This window comes from Podarcis vaucheri, assembly GCF_965113315.1.
Source record: "Podarcis vaucheri genome assembly, chromosome: 4".
Taxonomy (NCBI): domain Eukaryota; kingdom Metazoa; phylum Chordata; class Lepidosauria; order Squamata; family Lacertidae; genus Podarcis; species Podarcis vaucheri.
In genome coordinates this window covers 42,904,693-42,911,384 of record NC_138762.1, presented here as the reverse complement: position 1 = coordinate 42,911,384, position 6,692 = coordinate 42,904,693, and the positions used below count along the sequence as shown (strand labels likewise).

At 41.6% G+C, this 6,692-nt stretch overlaps 1 long non-coding RNA gene across 2 annotated transcripts in view; it reads right to left on the bottom strand.

Moving 5' to 3' along the window:
* Positions 1-1,347: 1,347 nt before the first annotated feature.
* LOC309531794 overlaps positions 1,348-6,692 on the bottom strand; it is a 39,767-nt gene continuing 34,422 nt past the window's right edge. The window contains exons 4-5 of one of the 2 annotated variants that reach the window (XR_014219452.1): positions 6,391-6,508; positions 1,348-1,439 (exon numbers count right to left, since the gene is read on the bottom strand). This is a non-coding gene — a long non-coding RNA (uncharacterized lncRNA). Of the gene's footprint in view, positions 1,440-3,668; positions 6,312-6,390; positions 6,509-6,692 lie in introns of those variants that run through there. The other variant, XR_014219453.1, reaches the window with a different exon arrangement.

Here is a 6,692-nt window from a genome sequence, read left to right as displayed (position 1 = left end):
GTTGGAAACTAAATTGGGTAAAAACATTTAGTCTAATATTGCACCCCAATTGTCACTATTTGTGGGTGGGATTCACCTAGATACCAGCAAATCCAAGTTGTACAATTAGATTTGGTTCTTGTACAAACATGGCTGCTTTTTTTAAGGGGTGTGTGGACTTTTTGCAGTTAGGAAAGTGACAGGAGGGAAATGCACTGAGAAGTGTAGGATAACAGTTGCTTGACACAGCTGTCATATGACCTTCCCCCAAGCTTTATGCAAACAAATGAGAATAAATTATCAACAAACAGATTATCTAGAAGTGACCGGAATATACTCTAAATATTTTAATTTGGTCTGAATACTACATTTCGGTTCAAAGTAACCCGCTGTCCTTTGAAAAGTGGCGGGTATCTGCAATGCTACGTTCTCTGTAGTGCTGTATATGCTTAAGTGCAGCTGCAGAATGTCATTTAAAAATAGCAATAGTACAAACATTTCCAACTAATATAATTTCTTGCAACTACGTCCCCAGAGATTTGCAGTGCTAATTTGGCTAGTAAATGGGAAAGATATTTAAAGATAGGCAGTTGGCCAGTCTTTGAGTTAAAAAACAAAATTCCCATATTAAAAACTTGCTCATATTGATTTCCTGTGGGTGTTATCAGAGAAGGGTTAAAGACTCGTACTCTCTGGAACAAAAACAGGATGTTAGCTTGTGAGTTCTTTAAGCTACAAAATACAAATCCCCTTCTGTTGCGGCACTCTCCCTTCTTTAGTAACAGAAGATTTAGGTAGGAACAGTGAGTGTTCAAATGCCAGCTTCTTGCCCTGTTCAACATCTAGATGGAAACCTGATCACTGCTGCTTAGTAATGTTGTTGCTGGCAAGTGCTGTGCAAACTAGCAGCCAAATAATGCACCAACGCACACACAGCCTTCACTAATTCAGAGCAAATTCCAGTTCCAATGACAATTCAAGCCCCAAACAAATCACTTTAGAAATAGACCAGACATTTTATCAAGTCCTTGCATACTCACTCTTATATCCAAATTAAATAACAGTTGGGAACGGTTTTGCTTGCTTTTGTTGCAGTAAATACTATAATAGTGTTAGGAAGAATTATTTTGGTCTGTCGTATAAAAGCATGATGGAAGGGCAGATTCCGTCTACCCATTTAAGGAATAGTTTATGCTGCCCTTCCTATTGGGTGTTACTCTAAGCGTCAGTGCCCAGCTTAGGGTAAAAGCTGCTGACTGACGTGTTAAAACAGGCTCACATTGTTGTGACTTTCATATTTTCTTCTGGAGGGGTTGTTGTGAGGAGAAAAGGTTTCCTTATCCTCTTTTTCTCACTGTTGTATGGGAACAGAGGAAGTCATAATTTGACGTTGAGTTTTGGGGTTGACCTCAGAACAGACAAATTTTCCGTTCTCTCAATGGAAAACTGCAAAGTTTAGACTGTAAAGGAGAGATTAAAATGTGTTTTCAGTATTCTAGTGACATTAGTCCCTATAATAGTGACCTCAGGTGATGAGTGCAGCAGAACTAAGCCAAAATGGGGATCACTGAGAAACAGGAGGGCACATAATCAGTGCTTCCCCCCCCCAAGAAAAATAGGTGCCAGAACTGACCATGAAGTTGTTATAGTAAGTTGTTGGGCGACTCGGGGCAGCCGTGAACAGATGCCAGTTTGACAACAGCCATTTTTCACTGTCTGCAGAGGTACTAAAACTACAGCAAGCTGTCTCCCTAGCTGGTTTGGGGGTCACCCCTGGTTCTGGTGCAGGTCAAATAAATGCGCCCACACCTCCCTCATTCCCTTTGATTCAGGAAGATGGCTAGGGCAGCTGCAACGGACCCTACGCAAATGCACATATGTGCAATGGTAGAGGCCTGGCTAGAAAGCTTAAAGCCTGCCACCACTACATGGGAGATGGATTAAAGAAAAGGAAATATGAATTGGCCCCACCCTGTAGCCTGACCAGCTAGGAGTGGCTAGGAGCTAGGTGGAGTCATAGTTCTAAAAAAAAGTGTAGGCTTGCAAACACTGGCCAGCTTCTGCTTTGACTTGAAATGATTGCTTGAGGCTTCTCAGAAGTACGTAAAGGCAAGAGGAGAGTGTCAGCCTACAACGGCACCCATATCAGAGGTGCCGAAAATGCGCTCTGGCGGGAAAAAAGCACTCAGTATAATTATGTTATGGGAAACGTCGGAGTTAATAGAAGTAACACCCCCCCCAAAAAAAAAAACACTTTAAAAAACCTTAAATGAGCAAAACAAAAAACCACCAAAATTGCAATAAGGAATGAGCATGCACAGTAGCCACAAAATGTAGAATATCTGAAAATGGAAGTGGGGGGAAGTGCAATGCCCTTTTTGTAGAGTATGTTTGCAACCCGTTAGCTGCAACATTTTGTTTGGTGTCCAGACTTGTTCTTAAGTAGATCTGATCCTACACTATCTCTGGTGTCCAGATTTGGATGGCTCACATGAAATCTCTCTAAAAATACTCAGCTTGGATTCTCTGTAGTTTCTTAGAAACACTGCAAGGCATTTTGTTCTGAATGCAAAGTGTGTGCTGGGTTGGGATAAAAACTGGTAGGCAATGCCATCTGTATGTTTCTTTTTCATGGCTCAGCCAGAAAACTCAATTTTAACCTGTAATTAAAGCTGCAGTTGGACGAAGAGGAGTAGAGGACAGAGGGTGAAAAAAAGAGCTGTGAGTGGAATGGGGCCCTTTTCCCACCCTCTGGATCCCCTGGAAAACTCAACAAACCTGCTGCATCTGGAACTAGGTGTAGATAGTACAGTTGAATGGGACATAGCTGCAAGCAGCCTGAGGAAGTACCATCCACCTTGGGCCTGCCCATAAAAACTAAGTCTAGAGTTCCAGGAACTCTCCTCATTCTGAGAATTTTGTGAGTGAACTAGGATTTTGTTCAGACCCTGGGTGATAACCTGAAGACGCAGAATGAAAATGAATTGATACTTATTTATATAAGGTAAAGGGGACCCTCATCTCGCTTTATTGGCTGAGGGAGCCAGCGTACAGCTTCCGGGTCATGTGGCCAGCTTGACTAAGCCGCTTCTGGCGAACCAGAGCAACGCATGGAAACGCCATTTACTTTCCCGCCTATTTATCTACTTGCACTTTGACATGCTTTCGAACTGCTAGGTTGGCAGGAGCAGGGACCGAGCAACGGGAGTTCACCCCGTCGTGGGGATTCGAACCGCCGACCTTCTGATTGGCAAGTCCTAGGCTCTGTGGTTTAACCCACAGTGCCACCCGTGTCCCTTATTTATATATATTAGTTATTTTGTATTAATCTAACATTTTTATATGTAACTGCGTATTTTTGTGATATTTTGTTGTCGCTTCAGCTGTTTGTACACTGCTTACAGATCTTGGTTGGCATCCATCTGTCTCGGGATACAATGGAGGACTGCAGCTTTGAGGCTGAACTCAAACTTTCTGAAGCTTACAGCACCTGCTGTGGCTGTAGCGACCAATACGGGAGAGACGTGTTTTGTTGCAGCAGAGGCGGATGAAGGCGTCTGGTTGTGGGCACCGCTTACAGATCGTTTTTACTGTATTAAACAGTATAGAAATTAGATAATCAAAATCAAATTAGTTGATAAAATCAATTAAAGACTGCAGTCCTAGTGTTTCGACCTCCCAAAGTATCTCAGTATGGCAGAGCTGAGCTACTAAAAGTATTATTCCACTCCTGCTCTGCTTCAGCTTCTTTGTCATGTGCTTCTTACGTCAAGAAGAGGAAGCTGCCTGCTGAGATCTAGCAAAAGGAACTGCTAGAAAAAGATAACATACCCTTCACCCACAGTCCTGTATTCAGCCCTGTTGCAGTTGCCATGCAACTTGCCTTGTTTTGAAAGGGTAAAAAAGTTGTTCTTATCCCCTTGCAAGGATTAGTCTGTGGAATGAGGACATACCATCTGAGGAAAGCACCTAAGGCCTAAGCAAAACATACAGTAGCTTGTGTCTTTCCCCCCAATGCTTTTGCAATTAAAAAAAAACCTAGCATTCAGAGGCTACGCATGGAAGTGAAAAAGTAACTGAGGAAGGGGATGATTAACCCTTGCCCCTTTGGCCATTATTTATTTATGCAATTTATTACCCACTCTTCACATGAGCACCAGGCAAAAACATTCCTCTTCACCTAGGCTTTTGGCTAGTTAAACAATTTATGGCCTTTTAACCTGGGGGGAGTATTGTTTTGTTTGTTGCTATGTTGTGTATTTTTGTGTTTTTATAGTGTAAACTCAGGTGAAGGATGGTATGGAAATTTAATAAATAATAATGTCTCAGAACATGTTACAACCATTTAAAACACAATATTCAAATAAGTTCTAAACAAACTGCAGACACAATAATATGGTGAATCAATCTATCTATCTATCTAAGGTCAGGTTCAAATGCCAGGGTAAACAAGTCTTTGTTGGCTTGTTATGTGCTTGGTGATAGTTTGTGTGAACCTATCTCTTCCCTTTATCTGCATGCTCCTCTTCACACTATCACCTGCTCTAAAATGTCATTATTTTGCTAGGAGTTCCTGGAACTGAAACTGTAGTCTCAGAGTGTTTTGAGTTAAAAAACAGAAAAGATTGGAGAAAACGTAGATGCAACAGTGCTGATAGAGGATTCCTCCTGAGGTAAATAGCAATGGAGTATGTGCATTAGATAGGGGATCACAGTAAGGGAAAGGGTTAAACCTTCCCGCTCCTTCACCCTGCAGTCCCTCTGCTGCTGACCTCCCCTACTTCTGCTATTTGCACTTTTTCAGGCATGCACATTGATTGCATTCCTGCAATTAACAGCATGCCAAATTTGACCCTGGGAAACAAAGGATTCTATCTGTTGCTTCAGGTCAAAATTATCATCAAAATTCTTTATTATGAATATACTTTCCCTGCTTGGGGCTTGTCCTCCTTTCTCATATTCCCCACCTTGTGGGACTATCTCCTCTTCTACCATGCCCACCAGTGTAGACAGTGTGGGATTGAATGAATCAGTGGTTGGAATGGGTGCAAGGCAACTCCTCACTAAGACACAAAGGGCTACTTCACTCCAAATTATTTCATGCAATTTGGCACACACGTGTGGTGAAAGGCTAATCTGAATTAGGCCATTTTTGTGATTACTGCTATACTGTTTCATAGCTATCAACTTTTCCCTTTTTTTAAGGGAAATCCTATTCGGAATAAGGGAATTTCCCTTAGAAAAATGGGAAACGTTGACAGCTATGTACTGTTTCCAAAGGGTGTGATCACAGAGGTGGCTACTGGCTTCATGTGCATACATTGTTAATCTGCTCCAGGTAGCTGTATATTTGATCATGTTCTTTACAATACATTTAAAGCACTCTTATACCATCTTAAGATTCATGACTTCCCACAACAAATGCTGAGAGCTGTAGTTTCTTAAGGCTGCTGAGAATTGTGACTGTGAGAGGTCTCTCAGCAACAACACTCACATAATAGTTCTCAGGATTCACTGGGGAAGCCATGACATATAAGGGTGCTTTAAATGTATGGTGCAAATTTGCACAAAGAATTTGATAGTGTGAATCAATCCTTTGCATTCTGTGTGAGAAACTGCCGCAAAACAGTTCCTATAATTGGGTGGTGTTACATCATCCTGAAAATTGAGGAGGGAAGAAATATCAAGACTGGCTCCAAAAAATCTAGTGGCTTTGATGGCCATCCAGAATTCATGGTGGTAGAAAGAAACTCTGTTCCAGTTATCATTGCAGTCATGCCAAATGTGTGAGGAATAAAATTATATTATTTTAGGCCCCTAGCATTTGCAACAAGAAAAACCATGCTGCAATTTAACAAAATAATCAGAGTACAATTATAGCTATAATGCCTTCTAGTTAACCCTAATCTACTTGTCTTTAGGAAGCTTTCCTTGACACAGCTAAATAGAGTCTCAACAATGCAGTGGAAAGGGAAGTAATACCTTTCAGAAAATATTTTCAAAACTATTTTTTCTCTCTCTTCTAGCCCAGAACTAGAATATGGGAGAATTCAAGAGGTGGCATTATTGCTACAAAAGTTTATAAATTGTTCTTGAGTTCTCCTCACTGTCACCTCAGTGAGTGACACTTGGCAGAGGTGCTGTCAGAATGAACAAAGGTTTGGCACATGTGCATGTGTGTTTTTCTCTGTGTATATGTTTTAACTCTACCATGACCTAAATAAAAGATCTGCACTTTACCTAATCTCTTGCAGGGTGAGGAAGAAGTGTAGCATACGTGGAATATTTTCACTCCCAAACTATGAGGCCTTCTTTTCCCTGGTGCCTAAACCCTTTGTACAATGCAACGGATAACAAGGGAAAAGGTCCAAAGGTCACCTATCTATTTATGACACGGTATATGCATTTGACCTTGTTACACCCACTCCCACAAAAACAAGAGCCTCCACTTTTGCTGGCCCACGTAGGGGCAGAATAAAATGATGAGATGCCAGGACAAAAACCCTTCACCCTTCACCGGAAAAAGAAGCTGCAAGAAGAGGAAGGAGAAAATTGAGAAATAAGAGCGAGGATGAAGGAAATAAGCAGGGTGCCTAGGCTGCTTTGCTGTCTTTTTCTCTCTTGCGTTCTCTGAGAAAGCCAGTATCTGTTTAGATTCATGTCTAAATTTAAACCCTGATCGCTTTGCCTCCCCCCCTTCCCCCTCCCTTCCT